General features: G+C 49.0%; 1 protein-coding gene across 1 annotated transcript in view; it reads left to right on the top strand.

Annotated features, from left to right (window-relative positions):
- The window catches only part of NAV2 (neuron navigator 2), an 856,213-nt gene that overhangs the window by 424,916 nt on the left and 405,374 nt on the right, over positions 1-25,923 (top strand). The window lies entirely within an intron of this gene.

Raw genomic sequence — 25,923 nt, 5'->3', positions numbered from 1 at the left:
GTGCTTGTGCGTCAGAAGGTACCAGGGTCCTCATTCCTCAGCTCTCTAATTTCTTTTTCTTTCTTTCTTCTTCTTCTTTTTTTTTTTTAATGTTTGGCCTCATGCACTTACACAGCATGTGGAATCTTAGTTCTCTGATCAGTGATCGAACCTGCGCCCCCTGCAGTGGAAGCATGGTGTCTTAACCACTGGACTGCCAGGGAAGTCCCCTCAGCTCTCTAATTTCTGATTTAGCTCCTTCCCTCTCCCCTTGATCCTCTGTCCCACCCCCTGCTCCAGGGCCTGGATGATAAGAATAATCTGGGTTGCAGAATCTCCTGAATCCCAGCGTATATATTGGAAAGGAAGCAAGCACTGGAGTATGACAATCTTGGGTTCAAAACTGGCTCTGCCACCTTCCATTTCTGTGTCTGTGGACAGGTGTCTTAGCCTCTCTGTGCTTCCATATTTTTATTTGCAAAATGGAGATATTACCACCAAACCTAGTGGTTTGCTATGAGGATTTAGAACCTAGTTCAATGCCTGGCTTACAGTAAATATTGAAATAAATGTTTCCCTCCTTACTTCTCCCTGAAAAAAAAAACAACAGAAACCTTAAATTTTTTTTTAGAAAGCGATTTCTATGGCAGTATGCTTAAGGAAACCATAGCAACCAGTTTCCTGCAGCTTGGTTTCCGGCCTTCCCCAGCTGTACAATGGTGCTGGGACACAGCCTTTGTTATCCCAATACCCCAGGGAAGATTGGAAGTCACGCGCTCTGTGGGGTGCAGGCATCTGCTGGGGAGAATTGCCTAGGCTGATGGCGGTGTCACTGCCATTGACACCTCAGCTCCCGGTGAAATGAGGCTGGCCCAGTCCTGTCCCCCAGTGGTCAGGTCACAAGGATGCCATGGTTCCCCACTGGAGGCGCTCTTCATCTTCTGAGGCCTGCCTCGTTGTGGGCCAGGCCGGAACAGCTGCTTTTCTTTTTTTATGGGGATAAAAGCAGCATTTGGTTGGGTCTGGAGAGCTTCCTGACTCTCCTTAGATCTTTAAGACATTTCCTAGGACGTAAAGGCCAGGTGGTACCCTGTGATCGTGCATGTGTGTGTGTGTGTGTGTGTGTGTGTGTGCATATGAAGATTGCCAGGAGTGAAGGCAGTGCCTCTAAAGGACGGAATAAAGGCTGCCAGCCACAAAGAGCCTCTAAGGTTGGCCTTGTAGAGCAGGGAACTCTGCGTTCCTATTGGCCTCCGAGTCACGCTGTGGTCTGGTCCAGTCTACGATGACACCACACCTGGTTTGCCATGCTACCTTGCACTCTGCAGAGGAGTTGCCCTGGGGGCTTAGCATACTCAAACATGAAGTGAGACAGTCTGGCTGTGGAGGGATTTCCCAGCAAGTCATTCGGGCAAGAGCAACCTGGCTGTGTCACAGTGTGGGGCTGAACATCGGCCCAGCCCACAGTGACGGATTACAGGGGTCCCAGGCAGTGGGGAGGAGGGCAGTGAGGTGGGAAAGGGCAGCATCTTGGGATGGTCGGGGTGCCTGAGTGCCTGTGGCTCACTCTGTAGCAAACTCAGGGCCTCCCCAGCCCAAAGGCTTCCCCTGGGCACAGGGTCAGGGCTCAACGGCCGGTGCAGCCCCTTCATTCTACAGAGGAGGAGACTGTCCCAGAGAGAACAGAGCTTGCCCAGGGTCACACAGCTTACCAAGCACAGAATTATTGTACTTTAGAGACAAAATGCCTCTTAAAAATGATCTGTCCCGATCACCTCAGTTGATAGATGAGGACTCTGAACTTCTGGGCAAGAAAGGAGCTTCTCAGGAGCACAGAGCAGAGAAGACCCACAGGCCCTGACTCTGTGAGTGTATGACTGGTCTACCCAAGGGTCAGCCCTTGGGCTAAGTCTGGCCTGCCACCTGCTTTTGTAAATAAAGTTTTATTGGAACATAGCCATGACCTTTGATTCATACGTTGTCCATAGCTGCTTCTGTGCAACCGTGGGTTGAGTAGTTGCAGCAGAAACCGTATGGTTGACAAAGCCTAAAATATCTCCCATCTGGCTCTTTACAGAAAAGGTTTACCCACCCCTGGTCTAATTCACCGAAGTTTTCCAAAGGCCTGGAAACTGCTGACCATGCTTCCAATATCTTCCTCCTTTGAGAAGAGAATCCACCCCCACTGTCAGGACGGGTGCCAGCCCGAGACCCCTCTCTACAGGGTGAGACTGTGCCCCAGGAACAGAGGGAGGGGGGCTGACAAATAGGAATGCCTCCTTCAGAGGGGAGTTGAGCGTGTAACATAATCGGGATAAGACCGAAAACAATAGCTCACAGTTGTAACAGTGTGTCATGTTCTGTGAGAAGGTCTTTTCCTGTAGGATCGAACCCTCAGTGGTTCAATGGCAACTTGGTGAGATAGGTACGGTTAGTATGATCATTTTGCACAAGAGAAGTTGAAGTATGGAGAGATTTCGGAACTTGCCAAACCCTCTAAGTGGTGGAACCAGGTGTGAACCCGGGAAGGCTCACTCTGGAGCCCTTGTCCTTCATCTGCTGTGTGATCTGGATTGGGGGCGGGGGTGCATCTCACTTGAATTAGGAGAGGTCAAGCCGTGACTCTGTACTTTTCTTCTTCATCCCTTTGTCAAACATTTAGTAACCACTTTTTGGCAAGAGTCATCGTGGAGCTGTGCTGGGTATTGTGAGTCAGAAGGAGAGAGAAAAATGTCAGGCATGGAGCCTGTATCTGAGAAGCCCACCGATGAGGGGACAAGGCAGCTACGTGATTAGTGTCTGTCTTTAGTAGAAATTGATGGTGTCAAAAGAGACGCCCAAGTAAGATGGCAGGGAATTCAAGGTGCCTCCTGTTCTGGAATACGACATAGCCATTCAAGTGCTCAGGATTAGGGGCTCAGATGCCGGTACCGGGGCCAACCAGGCAGGGGATGTAAACAGAGGAGCTGACCTCACTCGTGTTTAAGACAAGGAAAGGTGGCCTTGGGGAGAGATAGCTCATATAGTCCTCATGCTAGGTGTGCAAATGCAGAATTTGAACACGAGCCAAACAAAACCTCTCTCAGGGTAGATAAGTCATGACCTCTGTATTACTTTGACTAGTGTGTACTGACATGGAAAGATTCCATATTATATTATTCAATGTAAAAAGCAGATTACAAAACAGATTAGCATTTTTTTTAACGTGTGTGTCTACACACATAGAAATACACAGAGGAAAGGCTGGAATTACTCCAAAATTTTAAGGATTTACGGATGCTGTTACTTTTCTACTCTGGTTTTTTTCTTCATTTTTTTCTCTTTTTTGTACAATAAACTTATATTACTCGCCTAAATTTCTGTTTTTGAGAGTTTGGAAGAAGTGATGATTCTATATTCTTCCCCAATCCACCATCTTCTAATTTCTACATTTCAAGATTCAACTCAAACATCACCTCCTCCAGGAAGCCTCCCCTGGTTCCTAGAGTGGGTTTGCCCTCCCTCCACACCACCCTCCCCGTATCAGAGCTCTTCTTTTGTGGAGATTACTGTCCGGTTCCCTGTATACACCTGGTTCCTCACTGAAAGGGACACAAGATGTGAGCTTCCAGAGGGTGGGGACCATGTATAATTCATCTTTGTATTTCCAGTAGCTACCATAGAACTTAACACGTAGTATACGCTCCACAAATATTTGAGGAACCAGGGCCTGAATTTAGAGCTGAAGGCAGGAGGGAAGGTCCCATGAAGGAGAGTCAAACACAGTGGACCCAAGGGCTGGGAGACTGGGGCACTGGGAGCAAAAGGCAAGGACATTCCAGGCACTGAAGAGAACAAGAGGGCATCCTGGGCATGGTGGATCTTCCCATTTGGTTGGAATGTGGGGTGTTTGAATGAGAATAGAGAGAAATTGGGCGGAAAAAGCTGGGGGTGGGTATAGACAGGGGCAGGAATGTCAGACTTGGGAGTTTAGATGTCGGTTCCAGGGACCAGGGCAAGCCTGGTCCCTCCCTTACAAAGTATCTCTCACTCCAGTTCATCATTTCTTTCATCTCCTGCTCTCCCCCCACCGCCCCCACCAAAGCTTTTTCCTGCCTTTTTGGCACCGAAAGCAGTGCTGGCTTCTGTCCTGAGCAACGTGATCTGCTGCCCATGAGTCAGTGGCTCGGCCATTCCTCAGTGACTAAGGCTGTCGCTTCCCGCCAGTTTCCCGTAACCGCCTGAGTTAAGACTCGGTCTGAATCACCGTTTATTGTTTTTAGAGGTTTTTTCCCTACTACCCTCCAGTTTTTAAATATCAACTGCCTCAGCCAGCCCAGCGGAGCTGAATGAGTGCTGAGGAACTGGTTGACATACCCACACCCACAAAAGGGATCCAGAGCCCCATTCTGTTGAGGGAAGCAAAGCGGCTGTGGCTGTGGAGCCAGACAGACTGGTGTTCAAACCCTGCTTCTATCCCTGTCCACTGCTGTGCTCTCTTGAGCAAGTCACTTCACCTCTCCAAACCTCAGCTTCCTTATCTGTAAAATGGGGATAATAATGCCTATTTTAGAGGGTTATCATGAGGATCAGGGATAAAAATCTGTAAAGCACCTGGCACATGGCAGGCATTCTAGGAGTGGCAATTATTATCATAAAGCAGAGCTCCTTTGCTTGGGAATGAACTGATGCAGGAGAAGGGTGTGGGTCTCATGCCTTCTGCCCATCTGTCATTTCAGAAAGGCAGGACGATCATGAGCTTCCCAAAATTCACACTTGAGATGTTCACTTTAGGCTGATAAGAAATCGTTTAGTTCTATTATTATTAGCCACCATTTATTGAACACTTACTATGTGCCAGGCACTGTTCTCAGTACTTTACATTAAAAATTTAACCATCATAAGCTCATCTGAGGTAGGTACTATCACTAGCCCCATTTACAGATAGAGCAACTGAGGCACGGAAGGGTTAACTGGCGTGGTAGAGAAAGAGGCAGAGCCAGGATGTGAATGTAAATTATCTGCTTTCAGGGGACCATGTCATACACAGCAGCGAGGGTCTCTCAGGGATGTCCCTGCCCTGACTGTCCGTTGCCCTAACTGGGTCATCATTAAATAATGACAGCGTGCCACGCACTGAACTAAGCAGTTATCAACTTTCTATTTAATTTTCACAGCATTTATTCAGGATAGGGTTGATGGTCCTCATTTTCCAGATGCGGAAATTGAGGTTTTGAGTGGTGCTACTGGTTACCGGCAAAGTTAGCATTTCAACTCAGGTCTCTCTTTCTCAAAGTTGGAGGTGGTTCTACCACTCCATGTGAAATGGCTGGCTGGGTTGTCAGCAAGCTGACTTTGTCTTTTTGAAGTTCCTTGACCTGATTATTTGGCAGTAATGGCCCCCTGGTCTGCCTAAATCCTCCAGAATAGGAGACCAGTCTGATAGGGGCTAGCAATGGATTTCCCCCCGATCTTGGGAAGACCGTCCTTTGCACTGACGGTCTATGGCTCTGAGAGGCCCTGGGCAGCCTCTGGCAAGTCAGGGTTTGAGGTCCAGGAATTCCCTTCACACAGCACATGTCTACAGTGTCCAGAGCCTCACACCGGTGTCCGGTGAGCATTTCCTGCTGCCAGGTGACCAGGAAGCCACCTGGGGAATCTGCACATCTGAGTGGGATTCCTGCGGGGATGGAATGGGCCAGGTGGCAGATAGCCTCAGGAGGCTGCATGGTGCGTTCACACACGATTTAGGACACCTCCACCTGATGGAATAAATTAAGGAGGGAATTAGATAGATTTCCAGATCATTGGGAAAGCTGTGTTGGCCATGGGACCCTGGTCAAACGCCTCAGGGAGGGGCTCGCCGTGGAGTGGACTTTACCCCTCGGGGCTCCAGGGCTGCTGGGCGCCACCAGAGCCACAGGCAGGGCAAGGGCCCCCTAACAAAGTATTCACCCTACACATTGCCCTTTTCATTGATCTGGATTGAGGAGTGGGAGACTTCGAGAGGGAGGAGAGGAAGCCAGAGAGAAGGGGCTGATAATGATAATGTGCTAATAATAATTGCTTCCACATGCTGCTTGCTGTGTGCTAAGCACTGGGCTAAACCTTTTACATACCCGCATTAGCTCCTATCATCCAATTATTATCCCCACTTAACAGATGGAACCATTGAGCCTTAGAGAAGTTAGTAGGCTGCCCAGAAGGAACTATGGACGGGGCACTGTAGGGACAACCTGACAGCCGGATGTGAAGTGGCCTGGTTAATCCCTGAGGGAACCCTGGAGGCTGGTATGTATTTTGCCCCTTTTCAGTTGAAAACATTGAGGTTAGGAGAAGTGAAGTTTCGCCCATGGTAGCACAGCTAGGATGAGGAAGGACTAGACTCCAGCCTAAGTTCGTCTGTGGCTTCTCAACTATGCCACCCTGGCTCTGGCTAGAAGTTAGAAGACCTGGGTTTTAGTGGCTGCTGTCTTTGCCTTTTATACATAAAATGGGGGTGTTGGACTAAAGTATCCTTTAAGTTCCTTGCAGTGCTAATATTTTGTGATTCTCTGAGGAGGCAAGAATGCCCTGGATTTGGGGGAACCACCAGCAGTCTTGTTCTGGGACCCTTCTAAGCCTGTTAAATGGGGCCAGGCAAGGAGAGGGAATGGTTTTGTCTTTCCTTCAAGCAGGATATTCAGGGAGCAGGAAGCCTCATGGCAGCAGCTTGGGGATGAAGGTTCAATGATGTGTTTTCCTAAAAGAGAAAAGGGAGATGTTGGACTTCACCCCACAGTCCTGCAAGCCCTGTACTTGCCCAGCGTCCAGACTGAAGAAAGAGCCTGGAGTCGGTGACAGAGACATCAGTAGTTTAATGGACGGTGATCTTACACGTCTGTAGCAAGGTCCTGGAGTGACACCCCACTGTGTGTGGCAGATGGCAGGCAGGACGTGGCGGTTGTCTTTACTTCTGGGGGAGGGTGGGTGGAGGGATTACCAGTTATAGGAGGAATTGACCTCAGGTTGGCTGTCAGTTACCAGGGAAACCAGTAGAGGAGCACGCCCCTCACTGCCCTTTTGATAAGCTATCAAACTGGACTTGTTCTGATCTAAAGATTAGAACAATCACTAGCTGGGGTCGGGGGCAAGTATGTAGGCCTTTACTGATTAGGCTCTGTGAATACGAGGGAAGGTCAGTAGGGTGTAGGTGAAGCAAGCACTAGTCGAGCAGGGGATGTACAGAGAGCAAGAGAGCAGCCATCTTGGGTGGCCTGACCATACAGGAGAGTTGGGTTGCCTTTCTCTTTCGCTGCTGTGTCCCAGCAAGGTCTGGATTGTGAATGGGCCATAATTTGGGGCAGAGGAAAACACTCAGTGCTGAGCTTAGCCAGGTCCTCTGTGCTGGTGTTACTGGTTGATTTCTCAGCCCAACGAGCCCATCCAAGAGGCCTGTGGGCAGGACAGTCAGACTAGGGCAGCGATGCTCCCTGGAGCACACTGGAGAGCATTTGTTGGTCTCCCCTGCCCCGACCACAGTGGAGCACAGCTGGTTCTGCCTCTTTTTGGCTAGGTTGAGTCACTCAGACCTTGGAATCCCAACTTCACTCCACAAACCAGCACAAGTACAGGACCACATCTCACAGGTCTCCTGGGAGGTGAGACAAACAAGGATATTCAATTGAATCTTCAATGATATAACTTTATTAAGTTTAAAAGACCGGACTTTACACTGATTAGCTTGTCTGCTCTATTTTTGACATTAAAATATCGTTTCTTTTACCAAAAAGCAATAGTGAATGTAGATGTAGCAATTTGGGGGGGTTAAATTTCCTTATTTAGGAATATTAAATAAAAGTTAGCAACCGGGCTTCCCTGCTGGTGCAGTGGTTCGGGGTCTTCCTGCCGATGCAGGGGACGCGGGTTCGTGCCCCGGTCTGGGAGGATCCCACATGCCACAGAGCGGCTGGGCCCGTGGGCCATGGCCGCTGGGCCTGCGCGTCCAGAGCCTGTGCTCTGCAATGGGGGAGGCCACAACAGTGAGAGGCCTGCGTACGGCAAAAAAAAAAAAAAAAAAAAAAAGTTAGCAACCCATGTATGTTCCCGCAGTGCTTTTTAACTTGCTCATTTGTGAACTGTAAACACTGGAAATCACTGGCATAGCTTCTCAGAACATTCATTTCTTCATTTATAAAGTAGGGATAATAATTAGTTCTATTTCCCTTGAAGGGTTATTGTGTTGGAAAAGTGAGGTAACATATAATCTGTATGTCCCTGAACTCAGTTTAAAATAGAATTATACTTTCTTTTGTGTCAATTATTACGGTCTGAGTTTCCTTACTGGACATTAGCCCTTGTGACAATGTCCCCCCCATCATTTCTGAGGGGTCTCCCAGGGCGTTGGTTTACATGTGCTCCGGAGAGAATCCCGGGGGTTCTTCTGTTCCATGGTACCCCTTTTGTGCCCACACCACAATCTGGGTTAATCCCCTGTGTGAGGTCACCAGTTAGCTGGCTCAGCTGTCATCACTGCTGGCTATCTCTGAGAGCCCAGGGGCGAAGGGGAAGTGCTTGCCTCAACCCAAGGGTCAGTCTGGGTTGCTCTCACTTCTCTGAAGAGGGGCAGGCACTAAGTCATGCCCCCTTGAGCATTGCCTAAATGTTGATTATCACCAAAACTTGCTGCTTCTTTGAGCTGCTGCTGCTTCCGCCATGGTAAACGGTGGTGGCAAGGCGCTGCCCGGCTCCTGGATATATCCATGTAGCCAAGGGCAGCTCACTGACCCCTAGACCGTTCACGGCCTCTCCAGACAGCAGGTCTGGTGCAACTCCCGTGGGCACCAGGGTGAAAAACACATCTCCTGCATCCCTCATCCAGTCCAGAGCCTCACTGCATTTCCTGAACCTCCAGGACAATCGGCTGTGGGAGCACCCATTCCCTTCAAGGGAAGGATCCTCCCTGTGCTCCCAGGCTGGTCTTATCCCTGTGGCCCAAAGAGCCACTGGTTGGTACATTGCTGCAGGTTGGGTCATTATAACCCATGGTGCCCCAGCACGGTGGCAGGTGGCAGGGGTTCACTGAGTGTTAATTTCCCATCCTAAGTCCTTCACTCCATAAGCACAGGTTCAGGCAGGGCCAGGACCTGCAAATCCATTTCTCAGGGAAAGCCAGAGATTCTTCCTGTGGTTAATGTGGGGTTGGGGTGAGAAGGGAGCAAGGCAAGGAGTGAGGGTCTGACCCCAGTCTGGACCCTCAGAGGAGGCCCAGCCATGAAGCCCACCCCGGGCCCTGCGTCCACAACAACCCCAAAACCTCCATGCCCAAAGGCCAAGCTGACCTCTCAGCTTGGTGTGTTTGGAGGACTTGTCCTGTCCTCTCCGTTCAGAGTTCTGCCATCTGACTTTAAATCACCTCAATTTCCAGCCTAGCAGGAGTTTTCCTCTTATTTCAAAGGCCCATATCATCCATCCAAGGGGACGAGTTGAGGAAGAATCCTTGGGAATTTCCAGACCCAGCAATAGGGGTGGGGGGGGAGCAGGCTTCCAGCAGCCCTGCTGGAATCGGGCTCATGGCAGCACTCCTTCCCATCCTCTACTTGAGGAGGTCTGCACGTGCAGCCAGGCTGAGGTCAAGCTCTGCAGGCCCCAAGATGCTGTGAAGGAAGAAGAAGGAAGAATGGAGGGAAAGGGGAGCAGATCCAGGGTCCCCATAAAAGGCCATGCACTTAAATTCCTTCCTACATTCTGCAAAGATCTATTTGGTGCCTCTAGACATAAGACATGTCCCTGCCCATTAAGAGCCCATTGGTCCATCTGGGGTTAAAAAATCCGCCTGCAAGGCAGAGGTGGCTGTGGGTACAGCAGGGACTGTGCCTGGAGACCTGGGAAGCAGACCTAGCTCTGCCTCTGGGTTGCCGTGTGACCCTGGGCAAGTCACTCTCCCTCTCTGGTCCTCAGTTTCCCCAACTGTCCGGTGAAGATGCACCAGCCCCTAAGGGGCCCTGCTGCTCTGGCCCTGGGAATTGAATGAGGCTGCAGGAGCCCTCCCACTCTGTACCACCTGGTGCCTTTGGACCTGGGCTCACTCTCAGGGCTCTTTTCTAAAGAGCAGATCTCATTATGTCACTTCCCAATTTAGAACCCTGAGGCGGCTTCTCACATCCAATAGGATAAAGTCCACAATTCCCGGCGTGGCTTAGGAGGTCTTACACACTCCCCCTGGCTCCCTGCGTTCCACCAGCACCAGCCCCTTTATTGTCCTCTTCCCCGTGCCCATGCCCACCCCACCCCAGCACCTTCCCACAGGCTCTTCCCTGCCTCTTCATTTCTCTTAGGCCCCTGTGATACGTTTCCCTTACTTCTTCTTTGAATAACCCATCCCTTGCTTGTCATCCGCATAATTTGGTGTCTCTCCACCCACCGTCTCCCAGATTGTGAGCTCCAGGAAGGCAGGACCCTCTTTGTTTCCCGCGTTGTCCCCAGCCATGTCCCCTGTGCCCTGATGAAGACACCAGGAGATCTGGGTGCTGGTCCTTGTCATTGTCACCTACTGGCTCTGTGACCTCAAAAAGGTACTCCCTTCTCTGGGTCTTACTTTTCTGTCATAAAGTGAGGGGGCTGGACTGGATTATAACACTTAGTCTTTAATGGGTGCTGATTTTTTTGCCAGGCCCTGGGCGAAACCCTTTATATGCAGTACAGGTAATTCCTACAGCAATCATATGGGGCCAGCTCTGTCTTTAGCCCCATTTTACAGATGCGGAAACTGAAGAGTAGAAAGCTTATATCATTTTCCCAAGGTCACATGGCTACCAAGTAACAGAATCAGGGTTTGAGCACAGGTTTATCTGTCCGCCTCCAAACATTCAGCTCTCAACCACTTTGCCTCTTGTCTAAGGACCTCCTGACTGTATTCCAGGAGGGTTAGTCTGCCCAGAGCCTTAGAAGGAGCAGCGTGTCAATACAGTGCAGGCCTTCAGCCTCGCATCTTTGAAACACTGGCAGCTCCAGCAGCCCAGTAGCAGCTCTTAGCTGTATCAGTAGGTGAGAACCAGAAAAAGAGCTAGAAAGATTCCTTGTCCAGATAGCAAGTCTCCAATTAGAGCCTTCCCTCTCACCCTGTGCTAGTTTTCAAATTTAAACTTGCCCTGAAGTAGCACATGTATTCAGAGGAGAGCACACATTATACATGTAGAGGCGAATGCATCATCTGAAAATGAACACACCCATGGAATCACTACCCTGGTCAAGACATAGAACATTACCGGCTACCAGAGTCCCCATCAAGCCCCCTCCTAATCGTTACCTTCCAGGCCCTGTGTGTTTTGTTTTTTTTGTTTGTTTTTGCGGTACACGGGCCTCTCACTGTTGTGGCATCTCCCGTTGCGGAGCACAGGCTCCGGACACGCAGGCTCAGCGGCTATGGCTCACGGGCCCAGCCGCTCCGTGTCACGTGGGATCTTCCCGGACCGGGGGCACGAACCCGTGTTCCCTGTATCGGCAGGCGGACTCTCAACCACTGCACCACCAGGGAAGCCCCAGGCCCTGTGTGTTTTGATCTGAGGGTATTTCCTGGAGCTATGGAAAAAGACTGGGAAAAGAAGTTAATTTTCAAATTATCCTTTCATCTCTAGGGAAATTGTAAGTCTGCAGGAAGGAGGTGGAGGAGGGGAGGAAGGAATTCAACACAAGATGTGCTAAATCTTCAGACATGGCAAATGCTGCAGGTTCCAGAGAAAAAGGAAGAGTGACTTGACGTTCTTGGACCAAGTGTGGTCTCTGTGTGTGTGTGTGTGTGTGTGTGTGTGTGTGCACGTGCGCGCACACACGCGCACTGTGTGAGTGGTGTAGGACGTTGCTAGGTGGGAAGGATGCGCGAGGAGGCTGTGGGATCACAAACGATGAGAGCCTTGCCCTATCTGCAGGGTTAGGATCAGACCTCAGTGAGGAAGTCCCAGTCAGCTGAGTCTAGGAGATTTGACCTAGAGCCTCTGTGCCTCAGGCTGACCGCCAGCCTCCATCCAGATGAGATTGCTGTGGACTCGGCACTCCAGGTATGACTGCTGGGGGAACTGCCTTCTGGTTTCTTCAGAAACCGTGGAATGGGATGAAAGGTGGTGGACCCACACAAACACCTCGCATTTGGGGAGGGTCTCCCACAGAGGTGGCCTGTTGTCAAGCTCGAGCATCTCTACGTGAGGGGCAAAGTATCCCATCTAGGGCTTTGAGTTGCATGATCATGAAGCCCCCAAGACTTGCATGAGGGTTACTGGCCTTATATTTGTCATACGTAGAGGAGCGGGAGACTCAGTAGAGAAGAAAGTCAAATGCTTAGGCAAGCCCAGACCCTGATCTAGACCTTGATCTGTGGAATTCTCATTCATCCCAACAGACATCTTGGACATGGTGAGTGTGTGTGGTTTTCTGTCCACCCTGCCACCCACACTGGGTGTGAGGCTGTTATAATGTCATGCTTCTCAGATGTCACTGTAGAATCAGGGGGTACCCAAAACCACAGAGTAAACCTGCAGCTAGCATCTTCCTGGGTATCAATTTCACTTTAAATTTTGAGAAAAGAATATAAAGGTGGTTTTTTAAAAGGTAAAATGAGGATATATTATTAAATAGAATGACAAAATGTATATACCCTCTAAGACTTAAAAGAAAAGAGCTGCTGTCAAGAGGCTTTAGGTGGTCCCATTGCAGAGTGCGTCGGTCACCCGGGAGGTGTACACCTCAGTCTTTAGGGGTACTTTTGTGGACAAGTTTCAGTGATACTGATCAAAGGAGGAATCGGTATAGTGTATACAACATAGGGATATAGTTATTATCAGGCTGTATCACTGAGAACAGAGTTGGGATCTGAGTAAGTGTACTTCATTAAGTCCCCCAGTTAGCCTGGGACAATCCCAATTTATGCCTGTTGTCCAGGCATGATTATTAATAGCATCTACTTCCACTGCCAAAGGAGCCCAATTTGGACGAAGAATCATATGGTCATTCTAGGTATGAAAACCCAGCAAGATTAGGGGAGGAGGCCTGGAAGCTCAGTCCCTGGCTGGGAGTAACTCAACAGAGGGAAAGTCTTGCATGTTCCCACAAGGAGCTCCCAGAGACTTTGGGAATCTGTTAGGAGGGAGAATCCTGATGTGGCCTTTCTCAGTGGTCCATTCTCGGTCCCCCCTCCCCAGGTCAAGGCATACTTGCTCTGGACAAAGGTCGTGTTACAATGCCAGGACAGAGTCGAGGAGGGCAGGCTGAGCCAGCCTCGGCCAGTTTCCGGAGCAGCCAGAGAGGAATCATCTACGGGAACAAGGCAAATTCTAGTCTGAGAGGTCGTCATGCCAAAGTCAAAGTGATGTGTCAGTTCCAAGGGATGAGTACAAAGACATCATCAGGAAACGAGGCAAGAAGCCCGGAACCAGGAATGGGAGGAAAAGTTTGGGAAGAGGTGTGCAAGGTAGAAGCAAGGGTTGGGAACAGGGCTCAGGGCAAAGGCTACGACAACACAAGTGGCTGCGGGCTGGCACAAGAAGGGATGTAGCCTGGCTGGGTAGGAGGCCTTGGCCAGACAGGACAAGCCCTTCCCAGACTGCATTCACAATTGGCCAACTAAACTGCCTTTTGATGGCATCGCTATGATTACCTTACGAGTAGTTATTTTTACAGCAAAATTTATTCATGAGAGAAGAGAGGGATCTTTAAAAAGAAAAGGGCTTATTTTAGCATTAACCTTTTTCAGATTATTTCCTTGGGGACAAATTAATCAGCCTGCCCCATCCGTTGTAACCAGGCCTGTCAGAGTGTGTGTGTAACTGGGTATTTATGTCATTGTAGCAACTGGACAGAATGTCTTTCCCAGGAGACTTCTGTCATGCGGGTGCTGAGTTCAAAGAGAGAGATTGTCATGGTTGCCAAATGTGTGACATGGGCCGTCATATGGGGATCAGGCAAATGCTGCAGAAGAACCTAGTTTGGCCTCGTGTGTTGACTTGATTCACTTATATCGATTATAACGCTTGCCTTTTTCCTCCCTATTTTTGCCATCTAACAGTCTTAGGCTGCCTCTCTGGGCCTTTCCCCTCCTGGCCAGTCATGACTTCATGGCCAAAGTCTGGAGGACCCCGAGTCAGGGTCAACACACCTGTTCCAAATGCTTGTTCCCAGCATGCAGCTAGAATATTGCACCATGGCTGCTGTGTCTGGTACCCCTTATCCACAGTTATGGGCTGGGAGGCCAAGGGAACAACTAACAAGGGTGCGGTCCTCTGGGGTTTTGATGTCAGCAGTGTCAGGGAAAAATTCTGGAGCCTGGAAACCAAAAGCAAATGTGGCAAGTTGAGAATAAGCAGCCCTGGCAGATCGGGGGCTGAACACGTGTGTAAGGAGTTTCAGAACAGCCCCAGAAGGAGTTCACGGTTTTGGTTAAGAATGAAAAGTTGGGTTTACCTGGAAGAAAATCCAGACTTGAGCACTTACCTTGGGCTACGTAATTAACCTTTCTGTGCTTTAATTGATAAATCTATATCTGTCTATCTATCTATCTAAAGTTATGATGAGCCCTACGTCTTGGGGTCATTGTAAGAGTTAGACGAGACAACACATGTAAAACATTTAGAATCAGTCCCAGCATGTAGTAATTGCTCAAAAACAAAAACGTTAATTAATTAACATAAAGTTCTCAGGACCCAAAGGAGAACATACTAGAACATACTAAAACATATGTATCAGTTCCCCACTGTATATGACTGTTTTGAGTGGGATGGATGCAAAGGCCAAAGTGAAAACAAAACCTTCCAGGGGATGTGTCTGGGAACCTTTGTTAAAGGAGCAGATTCCAGTCACACCAGCTGGCATGAGGGAAAACTCCTGCAGGAGCTTTAAAGGTCTTCTAGTCCAGGTTCTTCATTTGCAGGATGAGGAATTGGCCCCAGAGAGGGGCAGTGACTTAACTAAGGTCGCAGCAATTTCAAGGCAGCATCAGGCATAGAAGCCACATCCCATGATTTTCAAACTAGGGCTCCTGCCGTGATACTGCACAGACCAGAGTTTTCTTTCTTGGGGCCTGTTCTGCGATAGCCCTCAAAGCTGGCCTTCAACCACGGTGAAGCCAGGAATCCTAGGGAATGGCCTAGGCCAGGGCTTCTCGAACTTTTATATGCAAATGCATCTCTTGGGGATCTTGTTCAAAATGCAGGTTCTGTTTTAGTAGGGCTGGGTAGGCCCAAGAATCTGCATTTCTGACAAGTGATACTGCCAATAGGGATCAGACTTGGCCTAACAGGGCTCTAGGCCAGCGCTGTCCAATAGAAATATCATATGAGCTGCATATGTAATTTTAAAGTCTCTAGTAGCAACATCAAAAAAAGAAACAGATGTCACTCATTTTCATATATTTATTTCGCCCAGTATATCCAAAATATTCTCATTTCAACATAATAATCCGTATAAACATTATTAATGAGAGATTTTGCATTTTTCTCGTACAAAATCTTCAAAATTCAGCGTGTGTTTTACACTTAGAGCGCATCTCTGTTCAGACTGGCCATACTTTAAGTATGAAGTCGCCGTGTGTAGCTGTTCGCTACAGGGCAGTCAGAGGCAATGACTGAGTGGGTCCCAGCCCCGTACCCCCTTTCACACCAGCTGACAGTGACCATCATCTTGGGTCTTCCTCTGGCTTTCCCACGTTGGCAGGCCCACCTAGCCCACTCTTGTACCTTTTTCATGGGTGAGGATGGCACTAAGCCTTGAAGAATAGCAGCCCAGGCTCCCACCGTCCCGCTTCCTGTGAATACGACAGGAAGTCGTATTCACAGGAATACGTCAGCCTACATAGGGTCAAAGTAAGAAAGGCCAAAACCCACCTTCCCTGCTTCATTTCTGGGTAACCCTGGGTTCATCTGGTCCAAAAGACCTCAGTGCGACTGGCACAGTGGTGTCGGAATATACAATTAAATGCTTGAAAGCTTGTGTGCTCTGTTCTCAATTAGAAGAGCGGGGCTGAGAATACTTTCCATACGGCTCAGGCCCTGCCACTGTCTGGCCTGGTCGTTGGAAGGGTTTTCTGCGGGGTCAGCCATGACGGTGAGAGACACAGGCCGTGATTCCGTGGCAGAGCGCCAGCGTGACATCTGTGGGCCCTCTGTGACTTCGGGCACAGTTCTTCTTCTGCCAAAGAGACATCAATGGATCATCTGACAGCTCTGGCCGTGCTCACAGACTCGCTGGGAGAAATCCCCGCCCCGGCTCAGGGCCTCACTGTGGAGGTTTCGGGTCTTGTCTGAGCCAGAAGGAAAGCTATAAGCTTCTCCCCCAATCTGTGACTTGCAGGTGACTCAAAAGGCACTTCTGTTCACACGTACCCCCTGGAAACCCATGTCTGAGAAGCTGGGACATTTGGCTTCTCAATCAAATGTTTGCTTTTGCTTGCTTTTGTCTGAGAAAGCTCATAGCTTGGTGCTACCTAATGCTAAACATATGAATATCTGGAAACATCTAAATATGTTGTGCTCTATAGACAAAACATCTACACAGGGATGGTCTGATTAATGGAGTTTTCCAGTAAAGCAGAAACTGTTCCTTGTTTCATTCCTTATGGTTGCAAATCCTTCTAAACTTGGATTGACTTATTCCCTGCCTCAGTAAGTGGAGGGTAGTGAGCAAAATCCAATTTTATCTAATGTTTGGGTATCATTATTGCCTCCACAGGCATTTTTGCCTCTTGACGGTATAGGCCATTATATTTCATTCATTCAATCGACAAATATGTATTGAGTACCTGTCATTGTTCTAGGCTCTGGGGATACATCAGAAAGAAACCTCTGCTCTTATGGAACCTGTATCCAAGTGTGTGCGTTTGTGTTGAGGTGAGGGGAAAGACAGGGATGAAAAATAAGCAAATGACAGATAAAGTCTACCTGGTGGGAAGTATCCTATGTGCTATTGCACACTTGATGGGGCCCAAACTGAGTCACAGAACAGCCAAGGCTCCCCAACAGTGGGCTGTCCCCCACCCAGGACAGATTTTGTTCCCTGCTCAGAGTCCCTGCTGCCTGAGAACGTGACCAATACCTTCTGTCCAAGCTCAACAGCTCCCTGGTTACCTATGGCTGAGATTTGCCAGTTAAGCAGATCATTTGGTGCCCGCCTGCTCCAACATTTTCAGATTCATTTTCTGTCACTTATCTGCCACCGTCCCACCTCTGCCTGGGCCCTCGGTTTCCTCTGTGATTGAAGCCATGACTGCACGTGACGCTCACTCTCCACAGGGTCCCCTCGTGATGGGAGGGGAGGGGATGATGCGTTTGGGGTGAGATAGCAGATGGATTGTTTGCACCGTAAACTTTCCCCATTGTCATGAGGTTGGAGCAGTGATAGCTAGAGGAAATATAAACAACAATTTCCCATGCACTTTTTATGTCTCTGTCAGCCAGGAGTGCCACTCCGACATGCGCACAGGATTCATCTGTCCAGTGTTTGACGCTGAAATGTACCATAAAATATACCACGGCCCTTCAAAGAGTCGATTCACAGCAGCCTGCTTTAAGAGGTCACCAAAGTGGCCTCTTTTTTTATTTCAGGAAAATAAAACAAAAATATATTTACAAAACATTGCCCTTGGGGGAAGTTAAAAACGTTTTTCCTATTTATGATCTGGTCCTTTTCCACTTGACAAATATTGCTTGCTCTCCTCCACCCACAACCCTGCCCTTCCTCCTGTTTTAGGTGGGACCCCGGTTCACATGGTCTTCTGGTGAAATAACAAGTGTATCTGTACCCAACCCCAGCCCAGTAGAGCCCAAATGCCAGCAACTGAGGGGACGTTTGAGGCCAGCACTATTCTAGGAAGGGGACAGAACAGAGAAGAGACACTGATTTGGGAAGCCACCAGAACAGGCTGTGGTCTTCATTAGAAAAATGTTTTCATTGTAGCTGGTGAGAGAATGTTAGGAGATTGGACCTATCATTGAATATCATTAGGTCGATCCATATGAAATTATCATTTTTGAGTCAAAAATAGTCATTATTGGCAATGTCATCTGGTTCCATCTGAAAATGAACAATAGCTACCAGTTATTGATTCCTGCTTGTGTGCCAGGCATTGAGCTAAGCACTTGATAGCAATTATGTCAATTAATCTTTACAGTGACCCAACAGAGTGGTGTCTGAAGTTGGGTTCCCCAGGGGTGGACTCTAAGATGAGTATTTGTGATTTATTAAAGCAGTGCTCCCAGGACAAAAGCAGGACAGGGCCAGGGACAAAGCCAAGTGAGGATATGTGTTTTGGGCAAAGTCTCAGCCTCATCCTGCATCGAGCTCTGGAGCTTCAGTTACTCCTCAGGGTTTGTCCCACCTCAAGACTAGTGAGCCGGGCTTTTGTGTGCCTGCGGGCCATCTCTGGTCATGGGTGCCCTCAGGAGTCCCTGCTCAGACTCACGCAGCTCTCTGCATACCTGGGTGAAGGGGCTCCAGCAGCCCACGTGCAGCCTCTGAGCAAGGTCACAGGTGCTGGCCAATAGAGGCAAAGCACATGGAATCCGAGGGAGGGGAGGGCCACAGAAATGGTGAGGGGGTCCTGGGCCTCCAGGCAGAACATCTTTGGAGTCCACTGGAGGTAGGTATTAGTTTCATCTCCATTTCACTCGGTATTAGTTTCATCTCCATTTCACTCATGAAGCAACTGAGATTCAGAAGGATAAAAGTAACCCAGCTCCTGCTACAAAGAGGTAGGACCAGAACTCTGCTGTCCTGAATTGGCCACTGTCATCCTCTCAATGTCAGTTCCAATGTCCTTGGTCACCAGGATCAAGCTGGTGGTGCCCGGCTCCTCCTTCCCTTCGAATGAGATTTCAGAGCCTACTTGCCTCATGCAGATGGATTTGGGTGGCAGGGGGTGTGCGGAGGGGGTGTCGCCCAAGTGAGCGAGAGCCATAGACTGTCAAAGTCCATTTAGCAGGAAGCTGGACTTTTCAACACATTAGCTCTCCCCTGTGCCTCTCTAGGTTGGAAAAGGGGCCTTTCCGGCACGCAGCATTGTGGGATCTGCTCACATGTCCCTCCATAGTCCCTGGAGCCTGTCCAACCACTCAGGGGTGCCTTGGCACAGGCAAGGGTGACCTGCTGCTCTCCAAGGCCATGGCCGACGGTAAAGCGCTATCCAGCGTCACTGCCTGAGAAGGCTATTGCTGCTGTGATCAAGAGCTCACCCCCAGCTGAGCCAGGCCAAGGGGCACATGGGCACCAGAACACCTGGTGAGGGGGATCCCCTCCAGCTGCTTCCTCCCCCCTCCCTCCCCCAGCCAGGTGCAGTCACTTGCCCTTATTTAGCAGCCCAAGGCGGCCTTCCCGAGGGAGCTGAGTCAGAGCTCTCCAGCCGAGGACCTGCCGTAGTGGGAAAGATACAGACTCTAGAGGCTGGATGGGAGTTTACAACCCCCATTCATCCACTTACTAACTGGAGTGGTTATTTAACTTCTTTGGTTAAAGAAGTGGTTATTTAACTCCATTCTATCATCTGTAAACAGGAAATAACAATACTCTACCCCGCAAAGGATAAATGAGATGTTATCTGTCAGTGCCTAGCACAGAGTGGGGATCTGAGAGCTGTTTGGTCCCAACGTTTTTGCCTTGGCTTTGCCGGCGCTGCTTCCTGTCCCATTACCTTGTCTTAACTTTGCGTCATTGTGTGCATTTTAATTCAGCCTAGCTGCCCTGGGCTTGCTTGGGTGCAGGGTGCAAGCCAGAGAAATGTGTCCTTTATTTTCATGTGTTTTGAAAGGGTTTGTCCCTTCTGGGTTTCCATCTGAGTTCTGTCCAAGAACACAAAGGGCCTGCTTTTTTTTTTTCCCATTGATCTTGACTAATGCAGAGCTAGCACCTGGCGCTCTTCATTGAATTCCATTATACTCCATATGCTAATAGCTCCTCAGATGAAGCTCTCTTGGAAGCACACCACAGAGAAAAAGCAAAACGCTACAAGACACTGAGATGATGGGTCCTGCCCTGCTCCAGCCTTCTCCCCCATACATAGAAATACTGTCCTAGTTTTCAGCAGCCTAATTGAACATCAATCACTTAAGAAAAAAAAAAAAACCCTGGCTTGCCACCCACACCATTGTGCTAAGAATAACTTCTCTCCCAGCAGTACAGCTGGTCAGTCACTTCCTAGTGTTTCCATCTGGAATTAGGTGTGAGGATTCAAAAAGTGCATTTGTCCATTTTGAGTCTGCAAGCTGGCATGGGCCCTGAAACTTGAAGTCTGACAAAAAACCAAGAAACCTAGAGTAAACATCCAAACACTTAAATACCCGAACACCTGTCTCCTGTTGAAAGTCTTTTTCCCTTTTGTGTGTTGTTTGGATCTCATTGAGTCTGTTCTTCCTAGTTTGTCCAGGAGTCAGTTTTAAATACTGACTTTATTTACTGAGATATGGCTCCGTTGAGCTCAGCATCTCATAGTTGAATTCTCAACCAGCAGGACTTCTCGATGAACAGGATCATGGGTTTACTGATTTCAGGCTGAAATTGGGTTTTTGGAGTGACTGGCTGTCTGGCTTTGGGGAAAGGATCATTTAGCCTTTAATCTTCCAAATAAATAAAATCATCCACTCATGCAAAATCTATTTCCAGAATGCCAGCTTTTTGCCAGGCACTGTGCTGCATAAGCGGCGAGGCCGTGAAGGACACACAACAAGATGCCTTCTCTACTCTGTTGGAGATTACAGTCTGATACCAGAGATTCCCTAACCCTGGCTGCACGGTGCAGTCATCCGGGAGCTTTGCAAAAGGACTTTTTATGTGTATTTTCTTCTTTAATCCTCACAAGAATCCTACAAAATAGATACTGCTATTGCAGTCATCTTGAAGATGTGGAAACTGAGGCACAGTTGGGTGAGTCACTTGCCCAAGGATATTTAGCCTCCCAGAAATAGAATAGGACCCCAGGCGCTCTGCTTCCTGAGAGCTGTGCTAACCGCTGAACTGTCCTGCCTCCTCATGTGTGGAAGCGTGAGAGGGGCTGGCATGTCTGGAGATGGCTGGGGCATGTGACAAAAGAGAAACTAGGGAGAGGAAGCTGGAGAGGTGGGTGAGGGCAGGGCAGGAAGGGCCTAGGGAACCCAGACTAGAAGACCGGGTTTTATCCGGTGGACAGTCAGAAGAGCTGCCGCCTGTACCAATGAGAGTAAGAAGGCATTAGCTGGGGGGCTCGGGATACATTTCTACACAACAGAAAGTAGGTCAGTGTTTTGGAAGAGAGTGCGGAGGCGCAGGCGCTCCGCGATGACAGTCAGCTCTGACAGCAGCTCCGTGCTGCGTGGGGAGGAATGTGACAAGGGCCTCCTTCTCCTTCCCCGTCCACTGAACTCTTGCTTCGACATGTTATCTGGACCTCAGGGGTCAGCCCCGGAGCAGCTGGCTCTGTGCCTTCCCTCCCTGAAAGCTGCATGACCTACCCAGCGCCTGTGCCCACCAGAACCTTCCTACACAGCAGCCGGCTCATCGGAGCACAGGGCTGAGTGCTGTGTGGGTGGCCACGAATGAACCAGAAACCCGCGTCCTGCCCATTATCTAAGCCAGCACAGAGGCTACCTATCCCCTCAGAAGCAGTAGGTGGTAATAATTACACATGAGCCTGGGTTTGAATCCCAGCTCCAGCATTTATTTAACTGTGTGATTTGGGGCAAGTCCCTTGGCCACTGTGGAGATCAGTTTTCTCCTCTGTAAAATGGGGTGGCCATTCCTACCTCTCAGGTTTGCTTTTTTTTTTTTTTTTTAATTTATTTTATTTTTGGCTACGTTGGGTCTTTGTTCTGTGCGTGGGCTTTTCTCTATTTGCGGTGAGCGGGGGCTACTCTTCCTTGTGGTGCGCGGGCTTCTCATTGCGTTGGTTTCTCTTGTTGCGGAGCACCGGCTCTAGGTGCCGGGGGCTTTAGTAGTTGCAGTACGCAGCTCAGTAGTTGTGGCTCGCGGCTCTAGAGTACAGGCTCCATAGTTGTGGCACACGGGCTTAGTTGCTCCGCGGCATGTGGGATCTTCCCGGACCAGGGCTTGAACCCGTGTCCCCTGCATTGGCAGGTGGATTCTTAACCACTGCGCCACCAGAGAAGCCCTCTCAGGTTTGCTTTAAGAATTGTAGATATCATTCATAAGGCACCTGGTAAACGTGTCTATGGTTCTCAGTAAATGGCAGCTCTTATTATGCCCAGTTAACTGCCATTACCGTATCCTAAGCCCCTGTGGGTCTGGAGAGCCCAGGCTGAGCACCCTCTGTTTTGCAGCTGAGAAAACTGGGGCCTAAAAGGGATCCGTGGCTTTCCCAGGGTCACCTGGCATCTGAACAGCAGAAGGGAGCAAGAGGTACCTGTGAGCAGCCTCACTGAGCAGGGGTGAGAAGTTCAACTCAGGCTTGGCCATGGTCACTCACAGCCTTTGCTCTGATTTCCTCTCTCCATGATGGCACAGATACAGCCTTTCTGGAAGGGTTGTGTGTACGAATAAGCTGTCATTCCAAAGTGCTGAAAAGTACTCCACAGGTGCCAAATCATGACTCTCCATGGATTTCAACACCTCCGTTGGCATTCCTTCCTGCCAGATGCAAGCTGCATGAGGACAGTGTGCGTGTGTGTGTTTGTGTGTGTGTGTGCACGCGTGTGTGTAGGGGATAAGGAAAGGGACGAGGAAGAAGAAGAGCACACAGAAAATTCCAGATTTTCGAGCGCCTGTTTCCATACCTGAACCCCAGTACACTGTGGCTTAGCCCCCTGCCCTAGTACTCAAACAGAAGTACTCTCTTTCTTCCCAGGTCCTCTGCAACCTACTTTCAGCCACCTGTTGGAGGAAGGCGTGAGCCATTTTGCTGAGAGGCAATGATTTGCCCAACCTTCAGTCAACAGAGCCAGGGACTCAGTCCCAGGAGGCTGGTGTCAGAGAGGGCGTGGAATGGAAAAAGCATGGAATTTAGAATCAGACAGTTCAAGATTTGAATCCCGGTTCTGCTGCTTCCTAGCTGTGTGACCTTGAAAAAATGACTTCTGAGCCTCAGTTTCTTCATCCGTAAAAGGGAGAAAATTTGCATTATTTGGAGACGTTAAATGAGAGGCGTACTCTGGCCCATGACTGTTTCATTCCCACCCCAAACCCTGCCCCCATCCCAGTGGCTTTCTGCACCCGGATTCCCACCGTGCCTGGGCTGGTACTACGTGTTGACTTTAACTGTGGATTTGGAAGCGTCAGAGAGACACCAGTATGAAGAGGTGGCTGCTGAAAGCAAAGCCTGCCTTCCCCAAAGAGGCATCTTCCTCGGAGAGGATGGCCTCGGTGCTTCAGGCTTTTGGGATAAAAGCAGCCATTGTTGGGGGCGACACCCACGTTTGACATCCCGTGGCAGAAGAATGGTGCGGTACCCTGAGTGGGTGTCTTGGATATGACAGATATGCCCATAGCCTGATTGTGTACCTCTCTACTAACTGGGTTTGGCAGGAGGCCAGGTGAGGAGAGGGCAGATATGAGCTGGGGCTACAATGAGAGAGGCTGGACCTCTCTGCACCTCTCTCAGCCTGCAGAACTGCAAGGGAAGTGTTTGTGGAGAGGTTCCATGACCCTCTCTCTTAGCTTCTTTTTCCTGCCTGGCCCATTCTGGGTGCCCCAGTTCTGGGGATACAGATCCCTCCCCCAGGACAGGGGATGGTGTCCATGAACCCCTCTCAGAGAGGCAGAGGTCCCCATTGGGCTCCTAGCCTCGGGTTCTGGGCCTTCACTCAGTGTCTTAGCAATGGAAATTTCCACACACTCAGATACACCCACCACAAGGGGTCATGTAGTGACTCCAGGGTAGGTGGGAGAGAGGAACTGTGGCTTGAACTTACTGTGTGCCAGGAAAAACGATCATCGTAATGGTGGTAGCAGTGACCATGTATCAATCTCTGATTTAGTGCTTTACACATATTAGTTCATTTAATCCTTCCAGCAACCCTGCGAGGGAGGTACTGTTAGAAACCCCATTCTACAGATGAGAAAGCTGAGGCATTAAGAGGTTAAATAACTTGTCAAAGGTCACATGGCTGGTAAGTGGAAGAGCTCAAAGGCATGTGATCAAACTCATTCAGTCCAGTTCCAAAGTCATCCTCTTCTCAACCACTGTACCCACCTCTACTGCTTCTCTTATTTAATCTTGCTCCAAAGTCCCAGGAGGTGGGTGTTACTCATGGCATAGGTGAGGCAACTGAGGTTCAGAGAGGTTCAATGACTAGGCCAAGGTCACACAACCAATTAAGTGTCCATGCACATCTGTGGGACTCTTTCCACTTCACTGAAGGGCTTTCAGGAGAGCAACTGAAACCTTGACATCACCTCTTACCCCATGGGTAACAGGGAGGAGTATGCAGAGGGGGCGCCCAGGTCTTTGCACACTGCCCAGCCTTCCATCTCAAGCACACTGGCAGGCAGCCATGAAAGCCCCATCCCTGCCTCTTTGCTTTTCAGACCTCATCCCAGCATCACCCCAGCATCACCTCTCCAGGAGCCTTGGCTGCCTCGACAGTCTAGGTTCTTTATCTGCTAACATAACACTTGCCTTGCTTAGTTATTACACATCCACAGATGTGATTGTGTAATTATTGTCCATTTTCCTGATTATATTGTAAGGTCCATGAGAAAAGAACTTTGGCTCTTACTAACATTATATCACCAGCAATTAGCATGCTGTCTGGCATTCAGTACCACCGAACGATGATTTAAGTGAATGAATGAATGAGTAGAGCACCTATGAGGTTCCAGATTCACACTTGGCCCTCTGCCTCCATTATCCCCAATCCTGGCAACAACACAGAGAGCTAGTTACCATCATTCCCATTTTCCTGATGAACAAACTGAGGGCCAGAGATGAAATGAAGTGACCTTTGCTCAGTCAATGGGAGGTGAGATCAGGATTCACACCCAAGTTTGCCTGACACCACCCCAGTCTTCTCTCTCCTTCACATCACTCAGAGAAGAAACTGGAAACAAAAAAGCAGTGATAAGTGTGGAATTTCCTGGTGGTCCAGTGGTTAGGGCTTTTACTGCTGAGGGTGCAGATTCAATCCCTGGTTGGGGAACTAAGATCCCACAAGCCATGCAGTACAAGCAAAAAAAAAAAAAAAAAAAAAAAAAAACCCGTGATAAGGGGCTCTGCTCAAGCTCTTCCTCTAGGGAAAGGAGAAGAAAATGGGGTTGTTGATACCGGACAGGACTGAAAGTCAAGAATAAAGGATCAAAGCAAGGAAAGCGCTAAAATGGTCATGGGAGGAGATTCTAGCAACCTGTCTGTGATAATTCAGCAGGAAGTCAGTCTTGCAGGCCAGATGCCTTGGAAGACCAGATTCTGCATCTCCACAGTCAACTCTTCAGGGTCCCCCCACACCCCCTTTGAAAGGATAAAACCCTAAGAAGCAAATGATTGTGAATAGGAATTCATTCACCATCCCCAAATTCAAAAAGACAGTCTTTGTGGAAACGAGGAAGCCAGGGTGACATGCTTGACAGTCTTCTTTGCAGCCTTAGGGAGACTGACTGTTAGATTCACATTTGATGTATATGTCCAGACTGCCTTGAGGAAAAAAATTTTGATAAATGTATCAGTGAATGTCTAAAATTCTTGCACAATGTGGAGCTTCAAGAAAGATGCCATTTAAAAAAAAAAAAAAAAAAGACTGAATGGTATCTTGCCCCACTCTTTGTAAAACCATCTTTCTAAGCCAAAAAATAAAAGAAAATCCTTGTATATTTTGTTCTTTTCCACCCTTCAAGCTCTTAGGTTTTATTTGCCTTGGGTTTGGAGAGCGAGTGGAAATCAACACAGCTGTTTATGTTTAGTGGCTTCGAATGATCTCAGGGCGCAAAAGATCCTCACGGGTGTCTCTGCATTGTTGACAGTTTTTAGACCAGCTTTCACGCAGCCAAGGGGTAGTGTGAACTAGAATTCCTTTTTACATTTGCCCAGCAGGG

This window comes from Aethalodelphis obliquidens, unplaced genomic scaffold (assembly GCF_003676395.1).
Source record: "Aethalodelphis obliquidens isolate GAN/ISIS:26980383/991018 unplaced genomic scaffold, ASM367639v1 scaffold14, whole genome shotgun sequence".
Taxonomy (NCBI): domain Eukaryota; kingdom Metazoa; phylum Chordata; class Mammalia; order Artiodactyla; family Delphinidae; genus Aethalodelphis; species Aethalodelphis obliquidens.
This window is presented reverse-complemented; position numbering and strand designations above follow the sequence as displayed.